Here is a 21,910-nt window from a genome sequence, read left to right on the forward strand (position 1 = left end):
TGATCTTAGCTTGGTCTAATGTCATCAATATTTTGTTTATCAGAGGCAAGGGTAGGCTATCAGCTTCCACATGGCGGTTAAGTTGGCATAGATAAAGACATTTTTCTTTTTTCCTATAGCAACAGGTGATAGCCACTCTGATGTACTGATTGGTTCAATTCTTCATTGTTGTACTAATCCTTTAGAATGGCCTTGACCTCAGTGCAGGCTGACAAGGGTAAAATCCTTACACATTGCTTGACAGGCTTCATGTCCTTCCTTAAGATTCTCTCATGTTTAAAAGTCTTTAAGCAGCTACGTTTCTCACTGAATAACCCTTTGTACTTTTCAAAAATATGTTCTAAATTGTCTGTTTGAATAATGAACACATAAGGGGGTTGACATGGATTAAGTAACATTCTTAGCTTCCGTTGTTCTAATCAGCTGAGGATATTGACATTGTAGTCTACTACGTAAACATTTGTTGAAGTATTCTTCTCCTTGAACAACAATTCTGCACTGACTACTTCTTTCAGTTTTATTGTGTGGCCCCCGTAGGCTCCTGGAATGATCTTGCTGGCTTGTAGTGGAGTGTTGCACCTTAAGTTATCGTAGGTGTCTTTTGACAGAATGGCGATTCTAGACCCAATGTCCCCTAGCATCTCCACACTTTCTCCATTGACAAGTAAATTGCATTTAGGTTGATCCTAAGTATCTTTTTTGTTGATGATGGCCACAAGTAATACTACATTTCCCATCATTTCGCCATCATCTGAGTCTTCTTCTGGCTTGGATTCTTCCTCTATGAAGACCTTCTTGAAGCAAGAGGTTTTGCAAACCTTAAGGAAATGTCCTGTTTTTTCCGCACCCTTTGCAGACTTTGCCTAAAGCAGGACATCCTTTGCTAGATGTTAAGTGGATACTGGACCCACAATTACATGCCAATTTGTTGCTGCTAGAATTTGGATTGCTATTTTTATTGTTCCTTCTGAACTGGTTTGCCCACCCTTCTCCTTATTTTCATACTAGATTGACTTCTGCATGATGATTGTCAGGTTTGAGCAGTAACTTCACATCCTTGGCAGACCTTTCAATGCTCTTTATGGTCGAAATCACTTTCTCCAAGGTAGGATTGCAATGGCACAATAGTTTTTCTTGTGTCTTCACACAAGTGGTGTGCATCACAACCTGATCATGAATCATTTCATCCATTTCTCTGAAGGAGCATATTTTGGCCAACATCCTAAATGTTGCTACATAAGACTCGATTGATTCACTGGGTGCTTGACAGTGGTAGTAAAAGTTGTACCTTTCCATTATAACACTCATAGTTCTAGTTGTGGCTTCAATGAACACATCCCATTCTTGATTCACCTCTTTTTCAACAGGGTTTATAGGATCAAACAAGTTCTTCCTTCCGCCCCCAAACAATTGTACATCGTGGCTTTTTTACTGGCTGTTTCATTCTTGGTCCAATCTGTGGCCTTCTTGTGCTTTTCAAAACACCTAACCCATTGGGTCCAACTTTCTGTGGGCGGTCCTGGCACTTCCAAGAGAGTGCTGGGCTTTGTTACTGCATTCATTATGCCAGCCATATTAACTCTGGTTCACAGGGATCACACAATTACTATAATCTTAAGATGCACTAACTGTCATACAAGTTTTAAGCATGCAAGTAATTATACAACATTTCAATGTGTCACTTTGAATGGTTTGGCTCCCTTCGGTGCTCACTTGGTGTATTTTCCTTTAAAATTCAGTGGATACGAGGAGTGAATGCACTTACCGTTTAGTTCTCAAACTTCTCCCAGAGGCTGTTTGAGGCAGGTCCAATGTGTTGGAAACTGGCAGAATCTGGGTGAGCCAGGAGCAGACGTGGGCATGTGAAAGGAGCGACAGACATCGGAAGACACTCATCGCTCCTTGTCACTCCAAGGAGGAGTCTCTCTTAGGATGGAAGCTGAATGAGGCGATAGCTTCACAAGAATGAAGTCGGGAGCAGCATTTGTATCCCATAATCCTCACCAATTTCTCCATGTAATGAGGATGAAACGAGAGCCAGTTAAATGCCTCTTATTTCAGCAATGCTCTTTACAAAATGCTGTTTAGCAACCTTATGTTTTCTCCGCAAAATTCTAAAGCCATGCACGCACACAAACACATGGGTGACGGGGTGAATTGGAGGGCCGATGTGGGGTTACAGGACATTACACAGGTTTTAAGGGTCACAAAAAGGAGAACGTATAAAGGGTGTTAACAGATTTTAGTTACCTTATTAATCATTTGTTAATGGTACCATACTCATTTTAGGAATTGTGGTGTGTTCTCAGGTGATTTTACCCTGTGGAAAAACTTTCTTCTGATATTTCATGAAACATGTTTGAGAGAAAACTGTTTTCTCATGATTTTCCCATAGAGGTTTTGGAAGGTGGTCCAGGAGCTAAAAAAAAGAGCATATTTTCTGAAAAATTCACACTAGCTTTCTCAGCCATATGAAAACGAAGTATGACATTCTCAGTAAATCATATACTTCCAACAGGAGTAGCCTGTTAGTTGATTCCTGTGTGTTCTACTGCAGCCTCGTAGAGTGTTCTAAAGAACAACTAGAGCGCTAACAGTATTACTTATGACAAACATATGGAACACCTGAAGCCATGTTGATTCAATTAAACTGGTAAAATGTATAACATTTAATTTAGAATGGAATAAAATTAGTGTGTTTAGTTTGTCATAGAAATTATGGTTAGGCGGGTGTGGCATGGAAGCCTAAGATGGTGGACGACTGAGTCTTCCCCTCCACACCGGCCCAATCACAATCCTGCAGTTACTGACTATACAGGGTGACTGAAAGTGAGGCTTTGACTGCCCAATGGACCAGGAGGAGCCTCAGCTTGAAGCGCCCGGCTGGGACTCTGGAATTGGCCCTTTTCCCAAACTACAGGAGACCCAGACCTACAATATGGATGGTGACCACGGGCTGGAAGTTTGCGTCGGCCTGAGGCGTGCCTGGGCCCAGTACCCTTCATGATACCTGAGGTGTCCAGGTAACCTGGGATTATCAGGCTTTGCTGTAACCTGGAGATGACCTTTAGCTGGCTATGGGTGGTCCACAACGGGGAGCCACGGGATCAACTCGGTGGAACTGCACCTGCAATGGCACCACGCCCCTTCCAACAGCATTGGTAAGGCCATGGGGGGCCCGGGGGCCTGCGGGCAGTGGTGACAGGCAGACATGTTGGTGCCTGGACCACTGCTGGACTGGATCTAGTGGGGTCCCCCTGGCAGCTGCCACACCACAATTAAACAAAGAGATTCTACCAAAATTCAATATATCCTTCCTTGTCTAAAGAAATTCTAATGAACATGGTGGATAGTTAGTGTTTGACCCAAAAAGTTGCCATGGGAAACACTATGTGTTTTTAAAATACCTCTCACACACTAAGAATCCATTATTGTCATGCTTCATCATGGGGGTCTTCCTGTCCCTCTACGGGATGGGCCGTGCTACAACCTACAGAGATGTGGGAGCACTTAATACAGTGAAAAAGGCTATGTGTAGTGCAAGAGTTAGAGGGATAGGGTCAAAGGAGATTAGTGGTGCAATAATTAAAAGTTGCCTGGCTAGTGGAAAAAATAAACTTTATTCACTTTCCTAGCTGGAAACGTTAAAAAACTGGGGAAACGTAGGTGGTCTACTGTTATGAGTAGCATCCTATTTGGTCAACATGTTTCAAAAGCCAACCCCGTGGCTTTCGCTTCAGGACCCTGTGTGATCCCTATATCACTCACATATCATTTATATGTAATGTGTACCTAATTTAGTTCAACCATCAGAACATGCTCTATTTAGCATGCAAAAAAAATACCTAGTTGATATCTTATTTGACCTGTGAAAATATTGAAAAAATGATAAAATAATGCATTATTATACACAGATCACCATCATGGGGAACAAGGTAGTTGGCAGTAAATACCACTGTGATATATTTTTCAATGTGATCATCACACCACACTGTGCTGCCCAATGTTTTATTTCACGTTTTTTGTTTTCACAACACACACACGAAGACGTATAGAACACTTTAAAACACTTAAAAACACACACATGTATATGTAAAGAAAATGGTTGGTGTTAATAAAGGCATTCCATTACATACTCTCTTTTGGAGACTCTAGCGCTCCATGAGCTTTCACAGTAGAGGAACAGTAAATGGTATTAGTTACGTACACGTTAGTATTCTACAAGCTGTGATGGGGCTGTTTTTAAAAACCCGCCTGGGTCTTACTCAAATCTTAAATGCCGCACATTTGCCGGTCAGTGCCTTCGTGTAGCTCAGTGGAACGGGGAATGAATGTTTGGAGCTTGTATTTGTAATGATTACTTCCTGAAGTAGCACAAGGAGTAGAAGAACCATGGGTCTTTTATACCCACACAGAAGCTCAAATAAAGGCGGTACAAGCACACATAGGAGAGTTACATACATAAATGGTCACACAGAAATGCACAGTCAACAAAGAAGGAGGAGTTAATAGTTGCTGACCTCAATAGAAACATCCTGACAGTAACAGACCTAAACAGGTGCATGGGCAGCTACAAGTTCAACTGAACATGTGCAGAGTAGCAGAGGCTAAGTATAGCCAGTCCTTTGAGCAGAGCACAAGGGTAAATGACAGAGAAAAAGGAAAGAGCACATGGCGAGCACATGGCATACGAAATGGCTGCCGGAAACAAGATGGCTTCAGCTAAATGCTAACATTAATCGCTGCCAATTTTCCACAGACTACCCTTTTAGCATTGGCTGAAGACATTTCGGATCTAGAATAATCTGAGTATACATCTTGTATGTCAATCCACATCATATTATCAATTTCTTTATCTAGCATACAAAGAGCATTCATTTGTGCAACATTATGTTTAGCTGGTGTACAGGCAGTACTACAGATGGAGCAAAGCATGTCAGTAGAATTGCAAACAATATACATAGGGCCGTTAGCACTTTCCAACCCCAGGTTACAAACAATGTCCAAAACCAGCTGGCGAAAGTCCATATACCAGTATCGTTATGAATCTCAGCAGCATTCCTATGAAGTTTAGACATTGCATCAAAAACTGAAGGGGCATGATCCGGTATGTAGACACAACAGCTACTTCCGATGATGCGACATTAACCAGCTCGATCAGCCAAGACTAGAGCACCACAGACCGTGCAATTTGCAGTTCCTCAGTAATGTTCCCACGTGCCATAGCTGTCTGGTTGGTCACAGCTTCCACAACACAAGTCAACCGTCTTATTTTCCTACTGTTCAAGGCAGCACCAACAAATAAGAACAGTCTCAAATAGAAATCAACATATTGTTGTAGTGCAGTTTCAGTCTGGTCCACCTCATCATTACTTATTGTCGTCTTGTATCTGTTCTTAGAGATATCATTAAACAATCAATAGTCTTTGTGATATGACGCAGGTGCCAGAAACACAGGTTTTAACAAAAAGGACATGTAGCAGACTCCAGTCCATCCAACAGGCAGATGGCAGTATCCCTTGTTATCGCAGACTAAATATGTATTATGTGAAGACATAAAGCTATTGTTATTTGCACCTTCAATGGTCAAAACCTGAGTACATTCACTTCTTCCTACTGGAATTCTTCCAACACTGCTTATACACAAATCTGCTCGGGCTCTAGTGACAGCTATTACAAATGGTCCATTACCCTTAGTGGTTTGCATATTTGGATAAACATATGGTGTAGAAGCATTTCCTGGTCGATACTCCTCTCACTCCCATTTAGTTCCTTTAGCTTGTGGATCACCTTCTTCATCAGGGTAACACTCTTTATTAAGGTAATCATTTATTTTACCTACAGCCATACTAGTAATGTTAGCCTCTTGAGAAGTGATTAGAAGTGCAAACCATGCTTGACAAGAACCATTATGAGAGAATGAAGAGGAACGAAAGGTGTTCCTCCCTTTTTCTGATTAGCTGGCATCATCCCACACACCCAACAGTTAGTAATGTTTGTAGCTTTGTGAGTGTGGTGTAACATCTGGATCCACGTATTGTTCAGATAAGATTGTCTATGCTTCTGCTCATGATATGGGAGAGTGAAATAGTGGTGCTCAGTTGGTACTGGGGTAGTAGCAGACATCAGTTGTCGAGCAGGAGCCACTTCCTCTACAACCCAAGTTATCACTGTCATAGCAACCACAGTACCAACTAATCCAGCAATGCACATGGTCTTTTTATCACAGATTTTCACAGTAGTTGATGTTTTTCCCACAGACATGGCCATTTTGTCGCTGAAGTAATTTTTGGAGCTCTAAAGTCCTGGGCAGCCGTTGTTTTCTTCACTGAGGGTCAAGACGGGTGTCACTATGCAGGACCGATCCCCCTCCCCTTCCCACAACAGCTCCCTTTCACTAACCCAGGACGGTTGCTCAACCAGTCTTTTTCAACAATGCAGGTTCTTTCCGGGGTCTTAGTTGGTATCGGGATACACCAGGGATCGTGTGGTCCGACTAGACTTCCGCAGGTTCTTCAGGTGATATGGCTTGGCCTTTCTCCATATCCAGAATGTCTCGATGGTCGATCAGGGCAGCAGGTTCCACCAAGGTAGACGGCACCATTTTGCATAGGGTGGAGTGTACCCAGTTCCTTCTGTTCATCACTCGAACCGCAGTTCTCATCGCGAGGAGCACTTGCTCTGGTCCACGACACCTGGGCTCCAAGCTGTTTGACCTCTGCAAGGATTGGACCATAACGTGGTCCCCTGGCCGGAGTCCCTCAGGGTGAGTAGCGCGCTATATAAATTGTTTGATTGATTGATTGAGCTTCTCGAACCTGTTGATGAATAAAAATCAAACTGTCAGTCAACTGTGATAGGTAGTCACTCATCAAAATTTATGATACATCATGTATGGGGCGTGGCTTAGGAATTCCCCAAATATTCATAGGCCTTCCAAATACCACCTCATATGGTGTAAGCCCAGATCATGAGTGTGGCACTGATCTAATGGACAACAATGCCAAGGGTAGTGCATCAGGCCATTTCAAGGATGTGGAAGCATGTATTTTCGCTAGCTTCAATTTAAGAGTAGCATTATATCTCCCCACTAGCCCTGCTGATTGTGGATGGAAGACAGCATGAAACTTTTGCTTGATCCCTAATCCTTTCAGGACATATTCAACAACTTGCCCAACAAAATGGGGCCCGTTATCACTTCATAAAGGTTTGCAAACACCGAATCTGGGGAAGAATTCTTTGAGAAGCACCTCTGCTGTAGTAAGAGCTGTATTATCTTTCGTAGGGTACACCTCTATCCATTTACTGAAGGCACATACCACGACTAGAACATACTTAAAATTGTTACAGCGTTCAAGCTGGATGTAATCCATTTACAAAACTGCAAAAGGTGCAGTTCATATAGCAAACCCTCCTGTATGAGTTTGTGTCCCTTTAACAGGATTATACTAGAGACAAATCAAGTAGGACTGTATTGTCTGTTTAGCCGTGCTGGCATTCTCTGGATGCTCCCAAACTTTCGTGAGCAATTTCGTTATCGAGGAAGCTCCAACATGTGCCGGCCCATGTGCCATATGAATCATAGGTTGTAAATAGGCTGTGGGCAGTTTCCATTTATTCATCTCTTTATTTTGCCAACAGCCCTCATCATTCAATGTTCCCTCTTTGGACCATTGTTCAAGTTCTTCCGCAGAAGCAGATCTCTGCATGTCTAGCACTTCCTGCCTAACATCATGCCAACGTTCAGCCTGCGACCTCACTAAGTACATGGATGTGGTGCCTCGCTGCATTGCAGTTTCACGGGCTGTGTGATCTACGAAGGCATTACCTTGTCCTATTTTATCGGTCACTTTCTTGTGTGCGCTACATTTAACAATTGCTATTTTCTTTGGATATGTCAAGGCAGTCAAAAGATTATGCACCAATTCTTCATGCATTATTTGAATTCCATGGGATGTAAGAAAGCCTCTTTCCTTCCAGAGTAACCCAAAATCATGAGCCATTCCAAAAGCATAGCGGCTATCTGTGTAAATATTCACAGACAAGTCAGTACTAAGTTCACACGCTTGTGTCATAGCTATTAGCTCAGCTGCCTGAGCTGACTTCTGTGGGATACGAGTTGTCTCAACTACCGTCTGAAGTGTTGTAATTGCATATGCAGCTGATGTCGTGCCATCTGGTAACTTCAAACAAGACCCATCAAACCATAGTTCCCCATCAATGTTTGAGAGGGCCGTGTCTTGCAAATCGACACGACCCTTTGTCTATTCCTCAGGTAAGGAATATACAATCATGAGACTCCTGTGACTGAGGCTGAGTCGCTGGGTACGGCAACAAAGTAGCTGGTTTCAAAGTTGAACATCTTTTCAAAGTGATATGAGGGGCCAAGAGTGTCAATTCATATCCTGTCAAACAAGCACTAGTTAAGTGCTGCGTTTTGGTCTGGTTCAAAAGGGCATCAACTGCATGGGGTACTAACACCAACAGTCTGTGTGACAAAACTATCCCTTCACTCTGACTTATAGACACAGCTGCTGCTGCGACAGAACGAAAACACCCAGACAATGCACAAGCAATGGCATCAAGAACAGCTGAAAAATATGCACAAGGACGTTGCTTGTCACCGTGTATCTGTACTAACACTGTTAAAAAAAGAGAGAGGTACCCTTTGACTGGCCAAGGGAAATAGGGTATTATTACCAAAATGTACAAACAGGTTTCCCCAGGTTGTCCAATTGAAATTACAAGTTTTACAATTGAGATATGTTTAAAAACATTACATTTATTAAAACATAATAAATCGCATGACACAAAAATTGCACAATGATCACTATAAAATTATAGAATACAATAAAAAGAAGAATATATCAAAGAAATCTAAACAAGAAGTGACAGTATCCACAGAACGATAAACAATTAATAGGACATAATTATGACCAGCATAATTGCAAAAGACAGAAAACTACACGACATAAAATTTGTCAATTGTTGATTGTACATCCAAGTTAAACTATAAGACTTTGTTCTAATATTTAAAAAAAATGTAATATTTAGAAACAAACGAATTGTCCATTGGATTGTACTCTTTCTTGCGTCGACGCGTTTCGATGGTTCTCTCTTGTTTATACCATCTTTTTCAAGACAATTCAATATGTTCTGTCTCCAAAGGTATTACAATTTCACTCCCTATAAAGATATATAGGATATTAGATCACAATCCCGAGTACATTAGATACATGTTTCCTGCAGTATGTTTAACTATTCTAATGTTTAACAATAACATCACACTCTATCGATATACATTCTGTTATGTAAATCATTCAAGGTCAACTTCCCAATTGAGAGAATCTTCTATGTACTATATCATTAGGGTGTCTACATAAAGTTTTACTACCTACCCTGCCCGGGGTTAGGCCCACCCTCCTTCATTATATTGATGAGGAAATGTACCTGTATGTTTCAACGCTAGGCCCTTCCCTGATTGGTATCTATAATACACTGGCTTTCAACAGGAAGAGACTTTGTCATGAATAACCTAAAAATATGAATAGGTGTTTTTTTTTTAAAAAGAGGTATTATTATATCCATCTAGACTGGTAATTTGAAGTTAGATTAAATGTCTAGATCTTCTCACCTTAATATTAGTCATTCTGGTTTGAGGTTCATGTATTTAAAATCATATGTTTAATTATTGGGAGCTCGGTTTGTATTCTTATTTCACCTGTTGGTGGCTACGAAATCTTTGATGGTGCATCGGGTCTGTGGGGTAAAAAATATATACTAAGTATTCGTAATATTATACCCTACTTATTAATTTTATGGGGAGCTTTAAGGTACACATTTATTACCTGATGAGTTCTTAAGGTTGCACAGTCTAACGCTGATGTATCTCGTAGTCTGGATCTCGACTTTAGATCTAGGTAGATATACTCCTTAGTTTGTTTAAGGGCCGCTGTATAAAAATAAACATTAGAGCGGTTTAAGTAAGCCCCTAAATTTCACTATCCGATTTAACACTAATAATGTAGTCATCAGGTCCCCGACAAACTATTTTACCACCGATAGGAAACAAAGGCTGACGTGCGGTTCTATCCACGGTAAGACGCTAGTTGGTCGGCACTAGAGCCATTCTTAGTGTTAAATCGGATAGTGAAATTTAGGGGCTTACTTAAACCGCTCTAATGTTTATTTTTATACAGTGGCCCCTAAACAAACTAAGGAGTATATCTACCTAGATCTAAAGTCGAGATCCAGACTACGAGATACATCAGCGTTAGACTGTGCAACCTTAAGAACTCATCAGGTAATAAATGTGTACCTTAAAGCTCAACATAAAATTAATAAGTAGGGTTTAATATTACGAATACTTAGTATATATATTTTGTACCCTACAGACCAGATGCACCATCAAAGAACTCGTAGCCACCAACGGGTGAAATAAGAATGCAAACCGAGCTCCCAATAATTAAACATATGATTTTAAATACATGAACCTCAAACCAGAATGACTAATAATAAGGTGAGAAGATGTAGACATTTAATCGAACTTCAAATTACCAGTCTAGATGGATATAATATTACCTCTTTTTAAAAAAAAAACACCTATTCATATTTTTAGGTTATTCATGACAAAGTCTCTTTCTGCTAAAAACCAGTGTATTATAGATACCAATCAGGGAAGGGACTAGCGTTGAAACATACAGGTACATTTCCTCATCAATATAATGAAGGAGGGTGGGCCTAACCCCGGGGAGGGTAGGTAGTAAAACTTTATGTAGACACCCTAATGATATAGTACATAGAAGATTCTCTCAATTGGGAAGTTGACCTTGAATGATTTACATAACAGAATGTATATCAATAGAGTGTGATGTTATTGTTAAACATTAGAATAGTTAAACATACTGCAGGAAACATGTATCTAATGTACTCGGGATTGTGATCTAATATCCTATATATCTTTATAGGGAGTGAAATTGTAATACCTTTGGAGACAGAACATATTGAATTGTCTTGAAAAAGATGGTATAAACAAGAGAGAACCATCGAAACGCGTTGACGCAAGAAAGAGTACAATCCAATGGACAATTCGTTTGTTTCTAAATATCAATTTTTTTTTAAATATTAGAACAAAGTCTTATAGTTTAACTCGGATGTACAATCAACAATTGATGCATTTTATGTTGTGTAGTTTTCTGTCTTTTGCAATTATGCTGGTCATAATTATGTCCTATTAATTGTTTATCGTTCTGTGGATACTGTCACTTCTTGTTTAGATTTCTTTGATATAATCTTCTTTTTATTGTATTCTATAATTTTATAGTGATCATTGTGCAATTTTTGTGTCATGCGGATTTATTGTGTTTTAATAAATGTAATGTTTTTAAACATTTCTCAATTGCAAAACTTGTAATTTCAATTGGACAACCTGGGGAAACCTGCATGTACATTTCTGTACTAACACTGACAATGCACACCCATCTCTCTCATGTACATAGAGTGTAAAAGTCTTAGTGTAATCTGGATTGCCTAATACTGGAGCAGAACAAAGAGCAACTGATGGAAAGCATTCTGGCATTCATCCGTCCATGGAAGGGGCATTGGAGTGTCTTTAGTCAGAAGAGCCAACAAGGGTTTAACAATTTGTGAGAAACCTAATATTAATTGTCTACAAAAAGAAGTAAGACCAATGAATGCAAGGACATATTTCTGAGTACGGGCCACTGGTGTGTCTAAAATAGCTTGAATGCGGTCTGGTGTAAGTGCACGTCCCTCCTTAAACAGAAGGTGACCTAAATAGGTAACCTTCGGTCTACAATATTGCAATTTCTTCCGTGAAACTTTGTGGTGGTGCGATGCAAGGAAGGAAATCACTGACAACGTTCCTTCTTCACACTGCTCAGGCGTATCAGTGGCCAACAAGATGTCGTCAACATACTGTATGAGAGCCACCCCAGTCGGCACAGGAAAAGAATCTAGTTGTCGTTTCAGTGCTTGACTGTAAATACTAGGACTCTCTGTATACCCTTGAGGAACCCTACAGAATCTAAATGATCGATTATTCAAAGTGAAGCCTATTCGGCTGTCAGGATGAATAGGGATTGAGAAGAAGGCATTCTTCAAATCAATCATGGTGAAGGTAGTGGCAGTCGGAGGAACCAAAGTATGAAGTGTTGTGATATCAGAAACTACTGGGTATGGTGTTACTACAGTCTTGTTAACCTCTTCTAAATCAATGATAAACCTGTAGATCTTAGTATCAGTATCTTTCTTCAAAATAGTAAGGATAAGGCTATTGCAAATATTGGAAGGGACTTCTTCCACAACCCCCACTTCAATCAAATCCTGAACAATGCGTACAAGTGCCTCTTCACCTTCTCGAGAAAGTTTGTATTGAGGCAATCATGGCAATGAAGCTCCCTCCTTGACAATAATATGCAATGGTGGAATAACCATTTGCCCTACATCAGTGTCCGAAGTGTCCCACAAAGTACTAGGGAGTGAAACCAATGCAATATCCTCTCTAATAAGACAGGACTTCTCAATCACCGGGTAGTTATCATTCAAAATAACACGCACACCTTCTGGGGAACAACGTATCGTAGCCCTAAAATAGTTGAGCATATCAAGACCAACAATATTGTCCGGTGTGTTAGGGGAAGGCAAAAATGGACATGGAACAGTAAATTTATCAACATGGAATGCATGTGGTTGTGACAGTAGGCTAAGGGAAGGTGTAATGGTTAAGCCAGACAGGGGAGCCCTTGGAATCAATTGTTTAGACAAGGCGCTACGAGTAGCTCCAGTATCAACCAGAAACCAATCAGTAGAACCCAAAACATGTGCGTGAACATAGGGGCCCTTCTGATTTACTGGAACTTCAACTGATTCCTTACCCCATCCTAGGCAGTCCTATGCGTAAGCAGAATCTTTCAAATCAGATGATAAATAATCAGACCTTTGATATTGGTTCCGTCTATCAAAAGTATTGAAAGCATTCTGATCATGCGCAACAGTGTCAAACCTAGCACGGTCATCCATGCCTCCTCCAGGCCCTGAATACCCCTGATGACTTCTCGTTTGCCCACGTCCACACGGATACTGCTGAGCACGCAATGCTGGACAATCAACAGCCCAATGTCTAATTTTCCTACAATACGCACACTGATCATAAGACAAAGTTGGCCGAGCATAAGTGGGTAATGTTGGACAATAAGACGCATGTCCGCCTCTGCCACCACTTCTGTAAGACGGGCCATAAGCCTGAGCTAGCATAACCTTCATTTTCAACTCCTCAGTCTTCTTATCCTCATTGTCCTTAGTTTCCAATTCCTGACGTTCATAATACTGGGCCATAGACAAAAGAGAGACTGGAGAAGATGTAGTCCATGAACTTTCACTGGCCTTTAGGCGACTAGCTATTCCTTGCAACATGTTTGCGACAAATTTATCAAACAGATGCCTGCCCGTGTCATCTGTAAATGACTGGCCACTAAAATCGTGGAATGCCTCCTCAAAACGTGTGAAGAAGTCAGAGACCGATTCATCTGCCTTTTGCTTGCTGGATGCTAACACAGTCCAATCTATCTTTTTAGGAGGAATGATTGTTTTCAACTTAACTAGTATAGCTTTGGGAAGGTCTAAAATTACCTGATGTGGTTTCTGTGTGGGTTCCCTTTCTGCATCAATCTTTTCTAATTCTTTCCAAACATCCCCAAAACTTGTATGATCCTCGACTTTACGAATAGACCTCCACATATCAGGGGGTAAAATCAGCCCAAAAAAGCTATCAATATCAGACAAAGTCATGGTACAAGAACTAATGGCTCCTTCAACTTCCTCATAAAAAGCGGCGGGATTATTCCGCGGGTCCAGCAAACAGTTTTAAGAGCCATGACATCCGCTCTACTCCAAGGAGTGTAAACTCAATTATAAATAAAATAACCCTTCGCATTCACAGAAGTTTTATCATCATCTGTACCCGCACCCTTAGGAGGGACATACAAAGGTGCGGCTTCCCGCTTGGGTTTCCCATGAACTACAACATTCTTATCTGTCTCTGAAGCATCAGCCTGCATCACGGTGGTCTGAAGTGTTTGTGCAGCTGCAGCAGCCGCCTTTTTCTCCTCTAGCGAATGGAATGCATCAGCTTGCAGTTTAACCACGCATCTAATTAAGTCAGCCACCTGAGGGAGGAGAAAAAGACCATCATGCAATTGCTTATAATCCCTTGCTATATCATCAGGCTCTAACTCTGTGAGATCCGTTCAATTACTTCTAAGTTAAATACTTCCGCAAAATATAGCTGTTCTCTGTCCTGCCATTGTTGCTCGTCAGCTAAAAGATCAGAGGCAGGAATGCTATCATGAGCAGCTTTATGAGCAGCGGATCTAGAGCAAGTCTCTTGCAGAGGATCTGATCCTGGCTTATCCTGATCTGAGGGAGAATCCTCATCATCATAATCAAGGACAGGAGCATATAAAAGTATATGGAGGTGGAGAATGATCCAGCAAAATTGAATCATCCTGTGGTTTATTAAGGAGAGGCGGCGGCGGATAGGGGATTGGCCATTTAACTGTAAAGGATGCTCCCTATCTTCTCTCTCTTTTATCTCCTTCATTTCTTCATTTTTCAATTTCAGTGCTTTTGCATGGATACTTTTACGTTGTTCCTTATCTATCAACGCTTGCTCTCTTCTCACTCGTTCACGTGCTTCTTTCTCCCACATTCGTACACAGTCAAACATATCTTCTCTACTTTTGCGCCTAAACATACATTGCTCCACATACTGAATCTTTCTAAGATCAAATGACCCATGCATAGGCCAGCGCAACTCAGGATCCTTACTAGCATATTTATTCCATAACGTGCTGTACATTATAGAAAAAATACAATTTTTAATATGCATGTCCCTATTAGGTGTCCCCTCCGGGGGAGCCGGCTGATTCCTGTCAAGTTCCATACTGGTACCTTTAGAAAAGCAACACAAAGTGTGCTAAGAACAGGCTTGCCAAAAATAGTGCAGTATATGCAATATTATACGCAAAGTGGCACTTAAATTACGGTGTGCCATTCAAATTTTGTGAAAAGTAGACAAAAGTCTCCTCATTACCTGCCTATATAAATTGCAATTCATATATATCCAAACAAATTCCAAGTATTGGCCAATTTCCATATACAAAGTGTTGCATCAAACGACCTTACCAAACAAAAGTCTCCAGATTCCAACTGCCAAGTTCTGAATCGACCTAATGGTCTCTGCACGGTGAACACCAGTAGAGATCTCAGTCAAGGACCCGCACCACCTGGAGGGTCAGATCAGAAAGAGAGGAAAAACGCTGTGGGTGCCAAGACGCGGGTCTCCTCGGATAGCGATCGTCCGCAGCGAGATTCCAATCCTTCGTTTCGACCACTCCTTCGGGCATCCGAATCGCCAATGAGCCGCACTGCTTGGGCGCCAATCTGTAGAGGTGGACCTCAGCAAGGTCTACCAGTGCTAGGGGATCACGGTTCTCTGTACGCAAGTCCTCATTCCAGTAAATAGAAGTTGGCACAGAAGCTGAAATAGTAAAAAGATATTTTATTAACCTCCTGAGGTGGAACTACATTCACACAACACCCTTCGGTAATGTATGAAGCAGCACAAAGAGTAGAGGAACCATGGGTCTTTTATACCCACACAGGAGCTCAAAAGAAGGCGGTACAAGCACACATAGGAGAGTTACATACATAAATGGTCACACAGAAATGCACAGTCAACAAAGAAGGAGGAGTTAATAGTTGCAGACAACACACAACATACATGAGTGCAATATTATTTTGGGTCTTAAACAGTGGAGTTTCCTATACAACTTTGACTCTTCGAGCACTGTCTGGAAATGTCTCAGGAAACGTAACTTTATTCTGAAGGCCCAAATTATTACCTGAAGAAGTTGCTTAGTTCTAACTCCCTTTTAAATATACATCATCATTTAAGGTAGACTTCCAGATTAATTATATTAAATAAGCCATTCTTTATTCATGACCTTCTACTTTTTTGGTATTATTATAATTTTCATTTCATTCCTTTAGATCTTGCTGATCTCCCTGTATCACACAGCCACCTAGGGTCTTAATCCCGACCGTAAGCTGACAGACCCTTAGTGCCCTATATACCTAACTATGAGGTAACTTTATTTACCAATATTAAAACTACTTTAGATAGTCCTAATTATTTAAATCTCTTTAGGTAAATACAATTTTTAAGGTTTATTTTTCAGCTATTCATCATATTATTCATCGTTATATCCCTAGGTCCCATATAGATTTTGGCCTGACCACCATATCATCTGGTGCTGGTAGGCCACCTTTCCCCCTTTTTAATTCTTTTCATTCACTTTAGTCTATATGAGAGGATGCTTTTGGGGTTCATCTGGTCTTTCTTTTTCTTGCACATTTTCATCTACAGGTCATCTTATAGCTATCTTAATACTCTCCTGACTGAGAATTAATGAAGGGTGGGTTTGACTTGGTGACGGTAAATCTTTTCCCATCACTATCCTTTCTGCGTTGCTCTTTTTCTTTGTTCACAGAGAAAGAAAATTTTTAAATTTGTATTATAGGTTTGTTTTTTATTGAGACTCAGTATAAGTCTTTTCATTTTTGGTATACGATTTATTGTGGCTGTCCTGACAAAGGTGCCCTGCACGCCGAAATGCACGTAGATATTGAGAAAATTCATCATCAAATTATTAGCCATTTTGTTATATATTTTTTTGACTAATTGTGTTTTTGATTTTTCTTCTTTGTTTATTGTACTTTTTGTAGTATCCTAATCAGTTTATTTTTAATACGGATCATATCATTTGCTTTATATGATTATATGTATAGGACATATGCACATGATTGTAGTATGTATTCTCCTTTGTCAATTCTGTTGCCCATATTGTGATCTTATTGTCTTATCTATGTTCCTCACAGACCTAGAACCTATATTGGTAATTTTAAATGATTTGTATGAATGAAATGAATTTTTACTGATTATAATTGTACACTGAGGGCCAGATGTAGGTGGCCCAATACCGGTCGGTAACGGCTGAAATGACCAAATTTTGGGCGTAAACGACCGGTATTGGGCATTTGGGGTGTAGGGGAGGATTCGGTAAATAACGGATCGGTATTTACTAATTCGGTAATTACCGAATCATCATTTACTGATTCTGTATTTACCAAATCAGTAAATGACATGCTGGAAGCACTTTGAAGAGTGCTTCTGTGCTTTAAGGATTCGTTATTTACCACCAACTATTAGTTGGCGGTGAATAACGAATACCTCTGTAAATGCAAATCTGTGCATTTACACCTGTACCATGTGATAGACATACATGCCCTTAGGGCATGTATGTGTGCCACATGTGCACACAAGCACTATTCAGGGGTGCAACAGGGTGTCAAAGTGACACCCTGCAACCCTTAACTCTTTCCCTATTTTACCGAATCGGTAATTACCGATTCAGTAGACATTCATTCCTATGGGCCTCCAGGCCCATAGGAATGAATGGCAATTACCGAATCGGTAAATACCGGTTCGGTAAATACCGAATCTTAACGATTCGGTAATTTTTACCGAATTATTAGCTACATAGCATTTACCAATTCTAAAATACCGAATCGGTAAAATTCTGTATTTTAGAATCGGTAAATCCTATTTACCTACATCTAGCCCTGAGTCTTTAAATATCATGTGTTTGCATAACTAGGTCTTTCATATTATATAGACCAATAGTTGCCTAGGGATATTTCTACAATAAAATAACTGGAAGATTGGTACAGGGGCAGCTAAGCCTGAAAGGGAAGGTTCGCTACCCCGTCCCCCCGCTCACATCGCACCTGTGAGGCTTACTCCTGTGTCATGGCCGGTGGATCCTGCTCTGGTGGGCTAAAGTGCCTGGTGGGAGATTGTGGTTGCTGGAGACCTGGGAGTCTCGCCCTGCATAGGACAGCTGTGCAGCCATACCTGAGGGCTGATTGCTGTTGAGACAACTCGGGGCCCAGATCGGAGCCCGGTGGTGGTGTGGAATACTCCCTGGACTGAGGGGCTGGCAGTGGAACCGCCCTCTGACTCTTGGCCCGAAGGCTCACTGCCATTGAAAATTAGTACCTTCTGACTTTGACTTTGCATCATATCTGGCATCCCAAGGTACTATGCCATACACCCAGGAGAAGCATGAAAGGCTATACCTTCTTGGTGCAAATATACACCTGCCCGCCTGGCCCTGCAACCACCCTGGTACCCTACACATAGCCCTGCAGCATGCAGACACTACAGAATCCTTGCATTGGGCAGCCTTGCCTAAGCTCCTCTAAACGGCCTGAGCCAAATCGTGACCCTGTCTGTTTGAGCCATCTGACTGTGCGGTTGAGCTGTGAGGGACGGCACCCCCAGTTCCCTGCACATCGTAGTGATGGGGAAAGCTAGAGCGAAGACGAGCACCCGGGGAACAGGGGGGTGACACCATTGATCAACCGCAGGAGGCCCCGACAGACCCCGTGCAACAACAGTTGACCACGATATTGGCAGCTATAGCAGACAACAAATCTACCCTTCACCAAGATATAGGCACAGTATCCGTAGTGCTGGGATTATTACGCACGGAATATCGTAAATTAGTGGAGAGAGTGGGAGTGGTTGAAACATTCATTGCTGACATTTACCCCAATCGCTGACACATCAAGTTAAGAAACTTTCTGAAGTGTTTGCATCTTGGAACACAGGGCAGAAGACGCCGAAGGACGAAACAGGAGGAATAATATTCGAGTGACCAGACTACCTGAAGGAATAGAGGGCAAAGATATGTTAACCTTCCTTGAATCATGTCTCAGCAGGGTGGTAGCCTCAGACGGCCTTTCCACCTTCTACACTCTCAAAACAGCCCACCAAGTACCCGCCCTCCAGCTTGCGCCTGCTCGACCGCCATGCCTAGTGGTGGCATAACACTTGCATTTCAGAGATAAAGGCACACTCCTGAAGAAAGCAAGAACAGATGTCCCATTTGTGGCTGATAACAGCCAGGTATCCATCTTCCCTGACTACACACCTGAGGTGCAACAACTAAGAGCATCATTTGTTGAAGTTAAGAGAGTACTGCGGGAAGAGGGCCTGCTGTACTCCTTGCTCTTCCCTGCCAGGATCTTCATACAACTGGATGGAAATACCCATTTTTGTGATGAGCCTGGGAATGGATTGACAACTACAGGGCTGGGAATCCACAACTGAAGGCAGGAACGGCTGTCTCGGGCCGAGAACAACGCTTTCGGAAATGGACCAGGAGGTGGTCCAAATTAATACCAGCTAAGAAACCGACCTCGTCCTAAACTGAGAAAAGAAAGGGCGGTGGCGCTTCAGGCAGTGGCCAAAATATGAAGCCTAGAGACTCTCAATCAGATATGGGGTCCCTTCAGTGAAAGGCACAGGAGATTATGACTCAGATTCCTCGAGGGCAGATAGTGTCTAGCTGCTGACCATTACCCCTAGGACTGCTGATGACCTCTAAGTAAAGTGCTTGACTGACAGGATAAGATCACGCTGAGAAGCTGGGTGGACCGCTACAAAGTTTGATGTACCAATCATGGTACCGGTGGCTGGCTGTTGCCAGACTGCTCTGGGGAAAGGCAGTTTTGTTTTGTTGGGGGGGTTGTTTTTGTTTATATTGTTCTGCTCTACTGATGTGGCAGTGCTAGTCTGATTGTGGGGGCATGGGAGGAGGCGGGGAGGGGAAGAAGAGACTGGTCTCCAGTAAATGGCATTCGCACCATGCACGCTGAAATTTCTGATGTGGAATATTAGGAGGATGGGGTTGGTATCGAAACTACATAATATACCCAAGTGCCCCAGGAGGAACAACAAGTCTTTCTATCATTGCTCCCTCTTAAATGAATGGACCAGCAAGACATAGATGCGCTGGGTGGTCTGATAGAAATTCAGGAAATCTAGGCAGCCATCAAGAGTATGGCCGCAGGTAAGACCATGGGCCCAGATTGTCTCCCTGCAGAATTTTACTCCACATATGCACAGAAATTGGCTCTCCACCCAGAGACTCTGTATGCAGAATCACTAAGGCTTGGGGAGCTCCCTGTGTCCACAAGGGATGCCCTAGTGATCCCACTCCCTAAAAAGACCACTCAGGGAGCCTGTGTCACAGAATTTTGACCACTCCCCTGGCCCGATTCACAAAAGTAATCTGAAACAAAATCCTAACTTTACTACTTTCGGTATCCACACTTTGTGAATACTAAAAATAGTAAAGTTAGGATTTTGTCTCAGTTAAACTTAAGTTTTGGACTTAAGAAGACCAAAACGTAAGTTTAACGGAGACAAAATCCTAACTTTACTACTTTCGGAATTCACAAAGTGCATTTAGGAGTAGTGAAGTTAGGAATCCTAACTTTCCTACTCCTAAATATCCTTTGTGAATACTGAAAGTAGTAAAGTTAGGATCTTGTCTCAGATTACTTTGGAGAATCAGGCTCCCAATGCTTAATTTGGATGTCAAAGTCCTTAGCAAAGCACTGGCGCTTTGCCTATTACCACCCATGTCGTCACTCATCCACCCGGATCAGAATGGCTTGAACCCCCCCCCTCTTCCCGGAACACATCGTTCAACCTTCATAGGCTGTACTCAGTGCTCTACCATTCCGGGGTAAATCATATTCCTGGGGCAGCACTCCTGTCAATAGACCTTGAGGAAGCTTTTGACGCTATACGGTGGGATTTCCTGCTAGAAACTATACGACACATAGGTTTGGGGGATGAGTGGGTAAAGTGGGTCAAAATGTTATACAAACACCCCATGGCCAGAGTTAAAACAGGCAAGATGATATTCACGCAATATCGGATTTTTAGTTGCACCCGACATGGGTACCTACTGTCACCCCTTTTATTTGCCCTGGCCATAGAACCCTTAGCTGAGTTGTTCTGACAGGGAGGTGAAGGAGTGGGCCTGACAGTTGGGGGAAGAGTACATATCATCTCATTTTATGCAGACGATCTCACGATCTATCTTATCGATGCCGTGCAAGGTTCCAAAGTCACGCTTGGCCTCTTGAGCAGATTTGAACGAGTGTCTGGCCTGAAGGTTATTAGAAACAAGAACTTTTTGTTCCCTGCTTCTCTTAATGTACTATGCCCACGGGATCACCCACTGGACCACAACTGGGCCCCCCTCCTTCAGATACCTAGGGATACACATCTTCCACTCGTTGGAGGATTTGGGAGAGGGGAACCTGGGAATAGGGCTAAGAGCCCTTAGAGCATTTGTACCCTTCTGGTGCTCCTTGCACCTCCCGAGTATGGAGCGAGTATCCCAGGCAAAGATGGTCAATCTGCCACATCTTTTATATTTCTTTACTAACCTCTCAAAAGTGGTGCCCGCTGGATGGTTCAAACAAATAGATGCACTGCTGAAAGACCTTATATGGGATGGGGGGCGTCAGAGGGTGTCCCTAGCAATGTTGCAAAGTCCTATGACGGATGGCGGTCTGGGAGTACCAAACTTCGAGCTTTACTTCCTAGCTGCACAACTCCAATGGCTGACACAGAGCCTAGGGGGCACAAGACCAGAGGGGACGGACTTGACAGAATCTGGTGACCACACTACATTATTGAATGCTAGAATATTAAACCCAGCGGTGATTTTCCCTCAACAATCCTTGCTACAATCCACTCCCTTGCAGTGCTGAAAATGCTGTGTGGCCAAAGAAGTGAAAGCGTCTCTGTATGACCCGACACTGCCCCTGATAGGCCTACTGCATGGCAACCCTAGAATGAGATTTACCTCTGACCAATTGTCAGACTGGACAGAGGTGGGTTTAGAGACAGTGGGGGATTGCTATCAGCAAGCTACCCTTGCCCCGCTGGAAGACCTGTTTGAGA

This window comes from Lissotriton helveticus, chromosome 9 (genome assembly GCF_964261635.1).
Source record: "Lissotriton helveticus chromosome 9, aLisHel1.1, whole genome shotgun sequence".
NCBI classification, from domain to species: domain Eukaryota; kingdom Metazoa; phylum Chordata; class Amphibia; order Caudata; family Salamandridae; genus Lissotriton; species Lissotriton helveticus.